The sequence below is a fragment of the Chenopodium quinoa genome, unplaced genomic scaffold, assembly GCF_001683475.1.
Source record: "Chenopodium quinoa cultivar QQ74 unplaced genomic scaffold, ASM168347v1, whole genome shotgun sequence".
NCBI classification, from domain to species: Eukaryota; Viridiplantae; Streptophyta; class Magnoliopsida; order Caryophyllales; family Amaranthaceae; genus Chenopodium; species Chenopodium quinoa.
This window is the reverse complement of record NW_018744151.1, coordinates 4,106,918-4,122,384: the sequence shown is the minus strand read 5'-3', so window position 1 is coordinate 4,122,384 and position 15,467 is coordinate 4,106,918. Positions and strand designations below refer to the sequence as shown.

Here is a 15,467-nt window from a genome sequence, read left to right as displayed (position 1 = left end):
TGTTCATCTTTTCCAAGTTTTGAAAAGAAGTTAATCATGGTGCCACTTTAATTTTTTTTATTATTTATTTATTTTATTTTTTTAAAATAATAAATGTAAATAAAAAAATGATATATATTTTTTAGTACAACTTAATTTTATATAAATAATGTGATTAATTTATGTTTATGTTAATGTTAATATATTTTGTTTAGAACAACTTTATTTTAATTAAGGTTATATAAATTATTTATCTAATTATGTTTAAGTTTATATAAACAAATAAACAATTTTACTAATTTTGCAAAAAAACAACAATGCATATAGTTAAAAAAAAAAAAATTTACGAGTGCGATAATTCGAAAACACAAAAAATTGAAGAATAACTTATTTTATTATATGTCGGGAGCCAGTACGATAAATCGATAATACAAATAATTAATGATAATTAAAAATCGTACAATATTTGGTGAATAACTTCATTTATTATACGGAATACGAAGTTCGATATTACAAAAATTGTACAATAGTGTATAATGGTGAGTAAATATGGGCCTCGTGTCGGGCCGTGCTGGCGTGCCGGCTACCGTGCCGCTCGTCGTGCCGCGTGCCGTGCCCGTGCAAAAACTGGTTTTTTTGTTCACGGCCACGACCCACAGGTGGGCCGCCGGGCCGCCCGTGCCCACCTTTAACCTGCCTATACTTTTGAATATTTAGTAAAAAAATCTGAACAATTGCAAATTTTGAACATGTAGTAAAAACATCTTAACATCGCAAATTTTGAACATGTAGTCAAAAATTTTGAACAATCGCAATGCATCATGCCTATACTTTTGAACATTTAGTAAAAAAATCTAAACAATCGTGAATTTTGAACATTTAGTTAAAAATCTGAACATTGCAAATTTTGAACATTTAATAAAAAAAATCTGAACAATTGCAATGCACCACACAAATACTTTTGAATATGTAATAAAAAAATTATGAACAATAACAAATTTTGAACATTTAATAAAAAATCCGAACAATCGCAAATTTTGAATTATTACGAGTCAGACAAATTTCAAAAAAAGTTTGTCTGACTCGTACTAATTCAATAGTTTTATAATATAAACTGAACATTTATTGTATACAAAATGAATATTTCTTTATAAAATATGAACATAAAAATTGCATGTTTATATTCAGTTTTTGTGACGTGTTTATATTATTTTTTTTATAAAATGTTTATTTTTTTTACTAAATGTTCAAAAGTATAGACGTAGTGCATCTAGAAATAGGTGCAACATTGCTATTAACATATTTTACTTGGGCTATCTTTGGTGTTTAATATTTAAGATAATATCATAGTCATGATATTCATGTAAAAGCGATACAAATTTCAAAAGGATATGGCCTGGATTTTAGGTTTGTACCTGTCGTGAATGGTGGGTGTGGGTACCTAGGCTATAGGGAAGGGTATTCGCACTCGTCCCAAATCGTTTTTCATCCTTGTAAATTATTGCAACGAAATCCCCCGTTTTGCTTGCTAAGTAAGAAATCAAATGTCTTGATTTGTCTCTTTAAATTTTTTTAGTCGAGAAATTTGATTAAAGTTTTAAGGGTATTTTGGAACTTAAGGGTCTAAATCAAATTTGGAATTGTATTAAGAAAATGGAAAAATTGTTGGCAATAATCTCACCTTTGGAGCATCCGCAAAAAATAATCCCATCTTTAGGATATTTTTAAATAATCCGACCTTTATACTCAATCCGTTCAAAACGGTCCCAACCGGTCATGTAACCTGTTATTACAAGATACATGACACGTGACAACTTGTGATTGGTCAAATAAAATAAATTAAAATAAAATAAATTTTTTTAAAAATAGATTTTTTAAAAGAAAAAAAAAAAAAAATCACCCACCACCCACCAGGCCACCTGCCTAAGCCACTGTCGCTGCGTCTGAGCCTAAAACCCTACCCGACGGTTTCGGCCACCTAGGCCCCAACCAGCGCCGGTGCCGACGTCACCACTGACCCCCTCCCCTGAAAACCCCTTTCCCGTCAAGACCCCAACCCCTCCCCGTCCCCTTGAACCACCAAACACCTTCAATTTGAAACCCTTCCCCGTCCCAATTCCGACCTCCCACTTCCCCTTTAGTTTTCTCCCCCTCCTTTGCCCTTTTTTTTAACCTTTTCCCCTTCTCCTCGACCGGATTTCGGCCTTCACCACCCTTCCCATGCCTCGATTTTGACCCCCCTCTTTTTCCAGCCTTGATTTCTGTAAGATGAGGTGACGGAATAGGGTAGGGGGGCGGCGATAGGCGTGAGGAGCTGCGGGTCAACGACGGAGGCCCGATCTGGGTTAGTGGTGGGGCGCAGAGGTGGCTGGGGTTGGGGCAGGTGGTGGTGGTTGTTTTAAATTTTTAATTAGTTTTTAAAAAGTTAGTTTTAAATAAGTGTGTTTTTTTTTTTTTTTTTGAGGGCTAGTTTTAAATAAGTTAATTAAGATTAATTAGTAATAATTATTTCTTTTTAAAAAATAAAAGTAAATTTTTTTTTTGACCAATAATGTTGTGACATGTGTAGATTAGGCTTAATTAAATAAAAAAATTACCTATTTAACCGATTACAAGTCATTTGAGACCATTTTTAGCGGATGTAATATAAAGGTAGGATTATTTAAATATACCCCAAAGGTTGGATTATTTTTCGCGGATGCCCCAAAGGTGGGATTATTCCCAGCAATTTTTCCAAAAAAAACAAAAAAAAAAGTAATAAAAATGCCTCCTTTTGCATGCTATAAAACAAAAATCGTTATGTAGAGGTGATTATTTAGTGATTTTTTAAAGATGATTATTTTCAAATTTTCTAGTAAAATTACACTTCCTCCGTTTTTTATTAGATGCATCACTTTTTCTAAATGGAATTTTCAATTTAGATATATTACTTTCCTTTTTACAAGTAGTTAATAAATTCTCTTTATCTCTCTCCTATCACATGAGTCCTCTTTATTTTTCTTTCTATTTCTCTTTATATATTCCAAAAATTATCTAAGATTCTGCAATTACTAAAGTGATGCATCTAATAAAAAAATGGAGAAAGTAATACAACAGATGAGATCGAGGTACTATTATTTATTAATTCCATTATTTACACATTGCAGTTTCTTTGGATTTGTTGGATAGTGTGTTTAGTAGCTATTAGTCGTGAAATTCTAAAAATATACAGAATAAAAGAAAAATTCCAATAGTTACCTAGTTTTTATCACAAAAGCTAATGATATTAACTTATTTAAAAAGCTACTCCAGCCACTACATTACCAAATACGTATTGCTCCCTCCATTTTTATAAGGTAGAGTTGAGATTTTTCACTATTCATATGTCATCATTGACTTAATTTTTTTACCGATATATTATATATAAGGGTAATGCTATTTGTATTCCTAAGGGCTATATTTAAACATTAAAAACACTCTTGAAAATTGTATAAAATTAGGAATTCATGACAAAAATACGCATAAATCAGTGTAATTAGTGTTTATATCTTTATGATTTTTGAACTTTCAACTATTTTCAAGTGTAAATTTAATGTTTATATGTAGCCCTAAGCGCTATGTATATAGCATTTTCCTATATATAAATATGATCATATAATATGTTGTTGGATTATTTGTCATAATGTCTACTTTTATAAGGCCTTGTTCACTTAGCTTAATTTCAGTTAAGTTAAGTTCAGTTCAGCTCCAATCAGTTCAATTCAGTCCAGTTCAGCTTAAGGTTGTCAAACAGGTCGTGTCGTGTCGGATTCATGTTCGTGTCAATGTTAAATGGGTTGAAAATCCCTTGACCCAAACTTAACCCGTTTATTAAACGGCTTAAAATCCTTGACCCAAACCTAATCCGTTTATTTAACGGGTTACCCAGGTAACCCTTTACCCACATAAGACTATATGATAAACTAATTAATATTCAACTAATAATTAAAAAGAAATACACCATTAACGACACGAGTTTAAAGTTAGGGCCTGTTCATTTCAGTTTAATTTCAGTTCATTTCAGTTTAATTTCAGTTCAATTCAGTTCAGTTCAGCTCCTAATTTGCTTCTTTCATAAAATATTCATTTCAGCTCTATTTAGTTCAGCTCAGCTCAGCTTGGTTCAGTAAATGTTAACAGACCCTTAGTTTTAGCAATTACAAAAGTTTATAACTAGTGGTTATAACAACAAAAACATACATAAGAATTGTCCCAACCTTCAACATCACAAACTGTTAACTACTGTAAAGCATGGATTATTAATTAATTTCCTATCCATGAAACTAAATTACATCTATGGTTGAGTTGGTTAACGTGTGCTTGTTGCTCCACTTCCACTACTAGTTAAATTTTTTCATTTTTTCGCCAAATTTCACTGCCAAAAATTTAAATATGGAATTTTTCTAAAGTTATGCCCCAAACTTTTTGGGTTTCTAAGCTGTAATCATGCCTTTTTAAACGTTTAATCTGTGCCCTCAACCTCACTAATTTTTATTAACAATAACCTTTGACATTAACAAATTCTTTTTTTATTATTATATTTTTTTTTAAATTTTTTTTTTGAAGTGTTAAACCAATTAGAATGGGACACGTGCCAAATTAATAACGCCACGACACCATATTATTGATAAAATAACTTAACTTTCGTGAACGAATATGGCTGTCAAAGGGTATTGTTGATAGAATATCGTGAGATGGAGGGCACATTTTATAACTTTGAAAATGCATGGGTATAGCTTAGAAACCGCAGAACTTGGGGGGCATAGCTTAAGGAAACCGTTAAATGAGTTGAGATCCTCTAGAGTTTGAAAATTATAGAGTTGTAGAGTTGTGAGAGTGAGAGTTTTAAATTATTTTTTATTGAACTTTTATTTTTTATTTTGAAATGCATGCAAGATGAATATTAGCCATTGATCTTTTGTGGAGGGTCTAGATTTATTGAACTCTATAGAGTTTAACTCTAGAGGATCCAAACCTCCGTTAAATATTTATGAACAACACCAATGTTTTTCACAAAACTAAAAGTTTAGAGAAAAAAAAAAATAATTTCTTGTACTACATGCATAATAAACTAGTTAAGCGTGTTGAGTTTGAGTTAACAGATTGTCGTTCAACCCATTTATATAATAGGGTTGGGCGTGTTAGTTTTGGGTTAAAAATTTTGACCCTAACCTAACTCGTTTAATTTTGTGCCGCGTTAGTGTCGGCCTAATTAGTTAAACAAATCGAGAATTCTTGACCCAAACCCATTTATTTCGTGTCAGGTTGCATTGTCGTGTCAACTTTTGACGACTCTAGTTCAGCTCCTAATTTCTTTCTCTCATAAAATATTCATTTCAGCTTTATTCAGTTTAGTTTAGTTCAACTCAGTTTAGTAAATGTGAATATACCCTAAATAAAAATTTTCACGAGTAAATTTTTTTACTGATCTCTCATTAAAAATATTGATGGTCAAAGTTGTTTCGACAAATGTGCAAATTTGACTCAACTTATTTATAAACAGAGAGAATAATATTGTTTTACTAAGTAATGGTTTGAATAAGGCAATTTAGGCCACTAGGGCCTGCTCCGATTGAAGCTAAACTAAATTGAACTGAATTAAAATAATTGGAGCTAAATTGAATTAAACTAAATTGAATTGAAATTAAGCTGAGTAGATCTCAAAAGTTAATAGCCGATGCCCCAAGGGTCCCCTAAACGATTACATAAAAAGCAGAAGTATTAAAAATAAGTCAAGCATCTGTCATCGCCAAACTGGCAAACTCATCTACTGTCTCACTACTTCTCCATTAACCTTTCTCTATCTATAAAATAGTGAGGAATCGAAGAAGAAAATTCAGTAAAATTAAAAATTGAAAATGGTGGTAGAATTGTTTGTGTTAGGATGCACTGGTATGGTCATGTTCTTTCATGGTGCTCATGTTCTCTTCCATGTCCTCTCTTCTCATGTTGCTCTTCGTTCTCTCAGGTTTTTTCTTCTTCCCTTTTTTTTTTCCTTAAAATAAATTCATCATATAATATAATTGGGTTTGATGTATTTATTTACTCCATTATTTACATATTGCAGTTTCCTTGGATTTGTTGGATGGTGAATTCAACAGATTACAGATGAGAGGTGGTGATCACTGATCAGAAGATAAACTTAGTTTTGTAGATAATCATTTTGTATCCCTGTTTATTGGATTAATAACAATAATATTCTTATTTTGTAGGACTAATTAATAAAAACTACTCCGTATTTATTATAAGCCATTTGAAAAAAAAAAAAAAAAAACATTTGGTATAATAATAAATGTCATTCTAACGATTTCATCCTTTATGTATATTTTAGCGCTTGGTACGTATTTTGATGCACAATTCCATCATACATCGAGTTATCATTCTAACGAACTAGTTGCTTAATCCTCTATGTTCTCATCTTTCAATTTTGTTTCATGGTTGGTTAATGGTTATTCACTGTTATTTATTTATTTATTTATTTATTTATTGATTGTTGGCATTTCATTTCGAAACTCCGTTCAGCCATCGTTTTTGGTGGTTGGTACAAAAGGTATGTACTTTACTATGTGTATAGACTATAGCCATATACAAAGTGATATGCTGCTTGGTCACCCAAATTTCATGAATACTTGACGTTTAGTGTATATGTGATTTAGGGTGACTAAGTCTGTTGTATAAGTAACACCATGTAGAATACATCTAACAAATAGTCTATATGTAATTTAGGGTGACTAAATCTGTTGTATAAGTGACACCATTTAGAATACATCTAACAAATTAAAATTTTCATACTCGAACAACCAATGCCTCTTGTATATGAAGGCAATGAAGCACGCACATACAACATGGTACTTGAAGAAGATTGAGTTGTAGCTTGTAGCTTGTTGGTTATGTTGTTTAAGTGGGAAGTAATTACATTAGTAAGTTAGAGTGTTATTTACTTATACTCCTTGAATTTTCTCCTTTATAGAGTTTCTAAATGGCATACCTTTAAGGACCACTTAAATATGTTCATAAAATTTTCCTAAAAACATCAACCTAAACACACAAAAAGTTGGTGTTAAATTATGAATCAATTTACTAATTTTGTGGTGTTGTGTTGATGTAATGATGTGAACTAGTCAAATGAGATGTGTGGTGTGGCTATTTGGGCAATTTTGCAATTTAAAGATATTGGTATAAAGTATCATATGCCATGAATGAGTTGGTGCTGACAATTTCAACCTAATCCTAATTAATTATGGTCCAATACGTCTTTGCATTTTATACAAACATGGGAGGGCCCATGGCATATTTTATAAACCAATAATTAGAAGCTAATTTTATAATAGTTGACAATTAATTAACCTATTGCAATAAACTAATAATCTGTGTCAAAAAATATAAAATAAAAAACAATTTAACATTCGGCCTAATTTTTCTTTTAATAAGAATATAGAATATTAAAGCCAAACGAAAAATATAGGGCCAATGGTATCGTTTTTGTTTTTAGTATTTTTTTTTTTTTAAAAAAAACAAAAAACCAAACATGGGAAACAAGAAAAAAAACGTAGTGAAAAAAAAACCCTAGCCTCTTTTTCCTCTGTTCTCTCTCTAAAACCCTAGCCTCCATTGTTGAATTTTGAAGGGGCTTTCATCGGATTTACCGGTGGAAAGCCCCAATCGTTGTTTCTTTTGTGCTTTTTCTCTTGCTTTAGGTTTATAATAATTCTTCCTCTTTTAAGAGGAATATTTCTCCCTCGAAAGACAGGGTTTTTCTTCCTCTTTAGGAGGATTTGGCTCCTTCGAAAGACCGGGTTTTTCTTCTCTCTTTTGAGGGAGGATTTGCTTTTTTATTTCATGGATTGTTATAGAGTTGTTTCATGGGTAAAATTTTGTGCGGAATTGAAAAATAGATTAATATTTCGACAACAATCGAACGAATCAGACGAAAATTTTCTGCACGGCTACAACAGATCGATATACCCCCTCGCCGAAGAAGGCTGTAAATCACAGCGATATGAAAGAGGGTATGAAGAATGTACGATTTACAACAACGATCGTAGCTATGCTTACATAATGTTTTTATTTGATTCAATTATTATGTATTTGTTAGATCTAAATCTCTTTGTAGATGTCGTATGACTTATTTATGAATCAATTTTATTTCAAAAAAAAAACAAGAAAAAAAATATTTTCACTTTTCTATTGTCGATTTTTTAAATTATCATGATTTTAATAAATTTGACTAATTTTTTTATTAATTATATGACATATATCATGTAATTTTTGAAAATAAAAAACCCTTAAAAACAGAAATCACAGCAATGCAAAACGAGTAATTAAATAATAATTTTCTGTATTCATGTTTTTTTTTTCAAAAATAATATTACTAATTATATATAGAATAATAATAGATTGTATATGCCATGTGTCAATATGTCTAGTATAATTATATTTCTTTTTTTTTTTAAAGTAATCACTAGTTTTTAAGTCGGGCATTTCTTGGCTCCAGTTAAGCTTATAATATTTTAACTTGAGATTAAAATTTTTAACTTTTATATAAATCACTTTTTTCGGAACAGTGTCAAATAATGTATGAACTTATTGATTTGAAACGCATTTTAATATATTTACTACGTAATAGAAAGTTATCATGTCTCTTTTCTTCCCCTAATTTTTCATCGTTTAATCTCCGCCCTCATATTATTTTTGAACATTCTCTTTCCTAATCTTTTGACCCTTCCAAAAAATTATTAATTTATTATCCTTTGTTTCACCTTTCACCTTCACTTCATCAATTTTCTTAGTTAAAACTCATCCTACTTCATACTCTGTCCCTTTTTTGCATTACACACTTTAATTTGACCTAAGTATGTCATTTGAAAATAAATCGAGGGAATAGTACATAATTTTGATATATTATTCATCTCCATCGTATATATATGTTACATAAACAAACAAAACCAATTTTTAATTTTTTTATCATATATCAACTAAGTTTTAACGTAACTCTCCGTATACCATTCAATTTAACAAAAATGCCCCAACATGTCCTTTTTCTTAACTCCGTTAGTCATTAAGAGTTTTTGTTCTCATACGTTGAAATTCAGTTCTGTTTAGTTCAGCTCTCAATTTCCTTCTCTTATAAAATATTCAGCTCAATTCAGTCAATGAGAACTAACCCTAAATATGTTAGGTGGTATCCTCTAATTGGCTCTTATTTAAACTAATTAATTAAATAAAAAACTTTTGCAAAAATAAGGAAAAAAATAAATAAAACCACCACCAACTACCAGCCATCTCTGCGCCCCCACAACCGCCACCCAGCCCAACCCTTTGCCACCCGCTCCTAGTCTTGAACCACCACCGCACCGACGCCGCCCTTACCCAGCCTTGCATCGATGCCCGCATCCCTCCCTTGAACCACCATACCCAACCTAAATGCTCCCTCCTCCCAGCCAAAAACGCCTCCCCCTTGCAGCCCTTCCACCTAAGCCAAAACCCACCATGCCGAACCCAACGCCGACGGCCAGATCCCCCTCCCTCACTGGTCGCCGCCCAATTTAGCTGCAAACAACCAACCCAAAACTCAAAATCGAAACCTTAGGATTTGATTTTGGAGTTTTAGGGTTTTGGGGTGTTGGTTCAGAAGGGGGGAAAGGGGTCGAATTGGAAGAGGGAGGGGTGACTTAGGTTTGCAGGCACGGGGAATGGGTTTGGGCGTCGGTGATTGAGGAGCGAGGTTTTTCAAGGGAGGGAGCGAGAGGATTTTAATGTGGTGGGATAGTGGTGGTGGCTGGTGGATCGAATTTCGCGCCGGCGGGCTGTGTTAGGATAGGGTGGTGGTTGGTTGGGTTGTCGTGAGTGGCTGTTTTTTTTTTTTTTTTTTATAATTTTTGATAATTAAATTAAATAATTTAAAAGGGAACCAAAAACTATATATTGTCACGTGACCTTATTAGCCTTAATAATGACTAACGGTTTTAACGTCTACTAGTCATTAATGACATGTTGTGACATTATTGTTAAATTGAATGTTATATGGTGAATTTGAATTTATTTATTTATTTTTGGAATATGCTGAATTACGTTAAAACTCAGTGGTATATGATGGAAAAGGAAAAAAATCAATATTTTTAACTTACAGTGTAATGTATTGAGCTTTGGCTCAGTTTGATATAAAATGACTTGGCATGGGTGAAATCGACTAATCACTCACCAATTATTTTGTACTTGACTAAATTCATACAAGTATTTTGTACTCTCTCTAGTCCTATTTTTTTGCCCCATTTGATTGAGCACAGTCTCCAACATGCATATTAAAATGTCTATATCTTTATTTTCATATACGTAAAAATTATAAAGATATGATATTAATAAAATTTACAATGAGACGAATCTAATAAGACTACGCATGACTATATTTTCTTTTATAGATTAATGGTAATTTATTGGTCAAAGTTTTCAAATTTGACTCCAAAAATAGCAATGGGGCAAAAATAAATGGACTGAGGGAGTAGTTTTTAAGTTTTGGTTCAGATTAAGGTTTTGTTTTTCTTGTTCCAATGTTAATATTAATAAATTGAAACACAAAAAGCAAGTCATTTAAAAAAAATAAAAAAAATTACAAAATCCAAGAGACATAAGTCTAGATGTTTTTTAGGGGGGAAAACGAAACTATAATTAATTAGGTAACCAAGCTACAAATTGTTCCATGCAAAAACATCTAGCAACAGCCAGGAGAGACCAATAAAGCTTGCCCTGAAAGTGCAAAAGAAGGGTACAAGCAAAACAAGTAATACTACATAGAAAAGGCAAAACACCTTCTGCCAACACAGAAGTACCAAAATATAAATCCAGCTGAGCATACCATCCTAACAATAACTTATGCCGCATCATTTTGAAGATCAATCTCATAAACCTCCTTTGCACAGTGGGGAGGATCACCATGAATAATCATAAGATCATCCATCTCCATAGCCATCCTTGCCAAGTAATGAGCCACCTCATTAGCATCTCTCTTTACATAGCTGAACTGAAAATCACAACCTTTATTGAGCAGCTCTTGCATATCATTAAGGTTAACAGCAAGTTCATGAGTCCCATGTTTTCCTACATCCTCAATTGTTGCCTTTAGGGACTTAGCATCCGTTTCTAGCACCGTGTAATGAAAGCCTGCATCAATCACCATCTGCATCCCTCCCCTCATAGCAAGGAGATCAGCTTCTGCTGGAGTCCTGGCCTTAGTCTTCCAGGATTTTCCAAAGATCCACCTGCCATCTGAATCTCTAACCACCCCACCAGCAGCAACTCTGTTGTCACTACGTCAGGCACCATCAGTGTTAACCTTGACAGTCTGTCCCAATGGCCTTGCCCACCTTGCTTTCTCCTGCTGAATATTGGCAGTCTTCCCCTGGCCCTGAAAGGTTTTAATAGTAGCAACCAAATCCACCATATATCTATTAAACATAGTGATGGGGTGAGTCATAGCTAGCTGAAAAACCGCAGTATTCCTTGCTTTCCAAATATGCCAAAGAGCAACTCCAAACATAGTTTTCCAGCTAGTGTTTTGATTAAGGTTATAGTTTATCCAACCCTCCCACTCAATGTTAAAGAAGGTGCGATAATTAAACCCTATATCCATTGCATAATCTGAGACCACAAAACTCTTGAGTTAATACAATCTCTAAATAAGTGTAAGTGATTCACATTTTCTAGATTGCACCTAGCACACAACGGATTTAAAAATGGCATTTTTTTAGCAAGGGCAGTACCAACTGGCAGAAATTGATGACCAATATTCCATATTAGCATTTATATTTATAAGGTAAGGGGAGATTCCAGATCTTCTTCCATCTAATGGAAGGAAAGGAGGGGTGAGGAGAAAATTTTGAGCAGAGATTATAAGCACTCTTTATAGTGAAATGACCACTTTTCTCACCTTTCCAACAAAGAGTATCTTTCATGGCAGCAACTTGAGGAAGGGGAATTGATTCAATAAGGGCACACAAACTACTTGGAATAATATGTCTAACTCTCTCTAAATTCCAATTACCACCAGAAATAATGTCACTAACCCTCCAATGAGCAATGGAGTCCAGAATTGGGGTATCAATAAGGAGATATATAGGCCTTTCCCCCACCCAATGGTGATACCAAAGACAAATATCCTCCCCATTACCTATTCTATAGGAGATGCCTCTAAGGAGGAGATCCTTCCCTTAGAGAATATCTCTCCAAAGAGGAGAGTCCTTGTAGCTTGGAATACTATTAAGAAATGAAGAATTTTTAAAGTATCTAGCCTTAAGGATACGAACCCAAAGCTTATCCGGCTCATGAATAATACGCCACCCAAGTTTGGCCATAAAAGCGAGGTTCCAATTTTTAAGCTTCCTAATTCCTAAACCCCCCATGCCCTTAGGTAGACATACCTTCTCCCAACTAGTCCTAGGAAGGTAGTGAGATCTATCAAAGGAATTTATAACCAAGTTGATAAGAGTATGTCTACCGGAAGTACTTACCAAAAGAAGGGGCTCCTTTTATATTGGAAACCTCCAAGATGACTGACTTGAGAGCCAAGCTCATTTTAGGAGGAAAGATCACTTTGGACTTTGTTGGACTAATATAGAGGCCCGATTTATCACCAAACTCAGCAAGAGTTTCCTTAATGACCTCTACATTGTCCACCGAAGCCTTAGCAAAGAGAAAAACATCATCCGCATAGAAAAGGTGAGAAATATTAATATCCTTATCAATTTTGATTGGAGACCAAAGGCCAAGACTAAACTTATGCTCAATCATTAGTGATAACCTTTCTAAGCACAGGACAAAGATGTAGGAAGATAGGGGATTCCCTTGTCTTATTCCTCTTGAAGGAGTAAATTCCTCAGTAATTTCCCCATTCCATAGAATGGAAATACTAGGAGTGGTAATACAACTCAAAATTAACTTGACAAGGGAATCAGGGAAATTAAAACCTAGCAAGGTTTCTCTTATAAAGCCCCACTCCAAAGTATCGTAAGCTTTTGAAATGTCAATTTTAAAAGCCATTAGATGTTTTTTACTAGATCTTTTAAAAAGGTGAGCTATTTCCTTTACCACAAGAATATTTTCATCAATTGATCTCCCTTCAATAAAACTTGATTGGATCGGATTAATGAGGTTACCTAACATGGGCTTAACTCTATTAGCAATGATTTTATTAATGTGTTTATAGATAGTGTTGCAAAGACCTATTGGTCTAAAATCATTCATTGAGGCCGGATTTTCAGATTTAGGAATCAGAGAGATATAAGATTTATTTATAGAATGAGGAATCTCTCCTTCCAAAAAACATTTGAAAACAAGGCTAATGATGGACTCACTAACCACATTCCAATGTTCTTGAAAGAAAATATGTTGGATGCCGTCAGGGCCAGGGCATTTTATAGGAGCCATTGAGAAAAGGGCATTCCTGATTTCCAAAACACTAACCCCATTGCTCAGGAAGGAAAGGTCCTCACTAGAAATCTGGGAATTAGGACTGAAAGAAACAATCCTAGGCAGACTCATTTGGACAGTGGTAAAAAAAAAAAATTAAAAATGATTGACGCACATATCTTTTAGAACCGACTGATCATTAATCCAGTTCCCATTACTATCCTTAAGACACAAAATTTTACCCCTACTATTTTTAATTCTGGCAATTAATGCCTGCCTTTTGAGCCATATTAATCCTTTCTATTTTAAGCACATCATTTAATTGCTGCAGTAACTCCCTTTCTAGTATGATTAAATAGGGGTTATAACCATTACAAAGAGCATTTTGGATCCCATTTATACGAGCAAACAACCTATTTTTATCAAGGATGGATTTATTGAAAACACGCTTATTCCAAATTTTAACTTCTCTAACAAAACAATCTCTAGATTTATCAAAAATATTATTACCCCTTCCCCAGGAGGCAACAAAAAAATCTCCAAATTCAGAGCAATTTAACCATGATTATTTACATCGAGTAGTAATTAAAGAATTAGTTGCTACTAACACAGGACAGTGATCAGAATAAGTTTTTGGAAGGTGATATACCTGAGTATTCGGGTAAGCCCTCAACCATTCGGCATTAGACAAGGCTCTATCCAACCGTTCTCTGATTAAGTCTATCCCTTCACGACCATTATCCCACGTAAATTTAGGCCCATTAGAGCCCAGGTCAATTAACCCTGCAGCATCCACCCATTCGGAGAAGTGGGCACCTTGAGAGTTTGCAACTGGACGGCCACCCATCTTCTCATTTTGAGATAAAACCTCATTCATATCTCCCATCACAAGTCTAGGAGTCAAAGAAGGAGGAATATCCTCTTTTAAATTCTCCCATAGCTTTCTCTTCTCCTGAAGAGAGGAAGGAGCATGAATGCTAGTTATAAGCACCTTCGGCTCCATAGGAAAGAAAGACTCCACTTTCCATCTCTATTACCTCCAACCCCCTTTTGGGGTTCCACATACGGTTTACCCTTGATGTAATGAACTCCGTTCTAACTTTTAAACCTAAGCACTTTCCTATTAGAGTCAAACTCCAAGGTTTTCGAAGCTCTCTGATCTTCTCTTTGGGAAATTTAATCGCATGAACATGAGTAGAGACATCTTCATCCTCCTCTTCCCATTCATTAGAATTTACCATTATTTTCCTAGCCTCATTAAACCATTGTGATGATTTCATGACTGCCTCCCTAAATGACACTCCATGTTTCACTATAGGGGTTGTTGGATTAGTTGTAGTAGTGTTCTCAGAACACTCCCCAACAACTAGTTCATCCTCCTCCTCTACCACTCCCATTACTTCATCATTCATCTGTAAGGGATGCTCTAGATTGATTATCTAACTTGACAATTGGACGATGAACAAGGTCGTCCTCCTGACTTGAACTTACCTCCATGTCAGATGAATGAGCCATGAGCCTAACCTAAAAAACTAACCAGACGCGACGAGATAGACAGAATCCGAACAGGAAAGAAAAGAACTAAGTCTAATGCTTATTTGCATGGAGAGAGCAACTCTAACTCCCTAAGAGAAGCAAGCTCCCGAGACCCTAAGCACCAAGATGCTAGGGTAACCCTCGATGGCTACACTTCTAAAGAGAGTATAGAGAAAATTTCTAGAGAGAGAGAAAATCTTTTAAGTAGTACTATTCTTTCTTGACATAAGTCTAGATGACTTTAATTATTCCAAAGTGATCAAAAGAAGTTAAGATTTTGTAACAGGATCCTTAAAATTAGAACCTAATTACTCTTTCCAGTACTTATAGTGAATCATATATGCATTGGCTTTTCATTTATGTTTCATATTGTTAAAAAAAAAGTAAAAAACTATAGTGTCGAGAGAGCCACAACAGAATATAGATACTGTTTTATCTCATGTACTGAATTTCACATTTTCTTTAAGCAACTAAACTACGTTATTTTACCTCACTCTCATCATCTTACGATGAAAAACACGTAGTTACTCCAA

At 33.9% G+C, this 15,467-nt stretch overlaps 1 long non-coding RNA gene across 1 annotated transcript; it reads left to right on the top strand.

The window, feature by feature from the left end:
• The first annotated feature begins 5,720 nt into the window (after positions 1–5,720).
• Positions 5,721–6,201, top strand: LOC110693661. The gene is made up of 2 exons (XR_002505644.1): positions 5,721–5,965; positions 6,065–6,201. It is a non-coding gene; the product is annotated as an uncharacterized LOC110693661 (long non-coding RNA).
• The last annotated feature ends 9,266 nt before the right edge of the window (positions 6,202–15,467 follow it).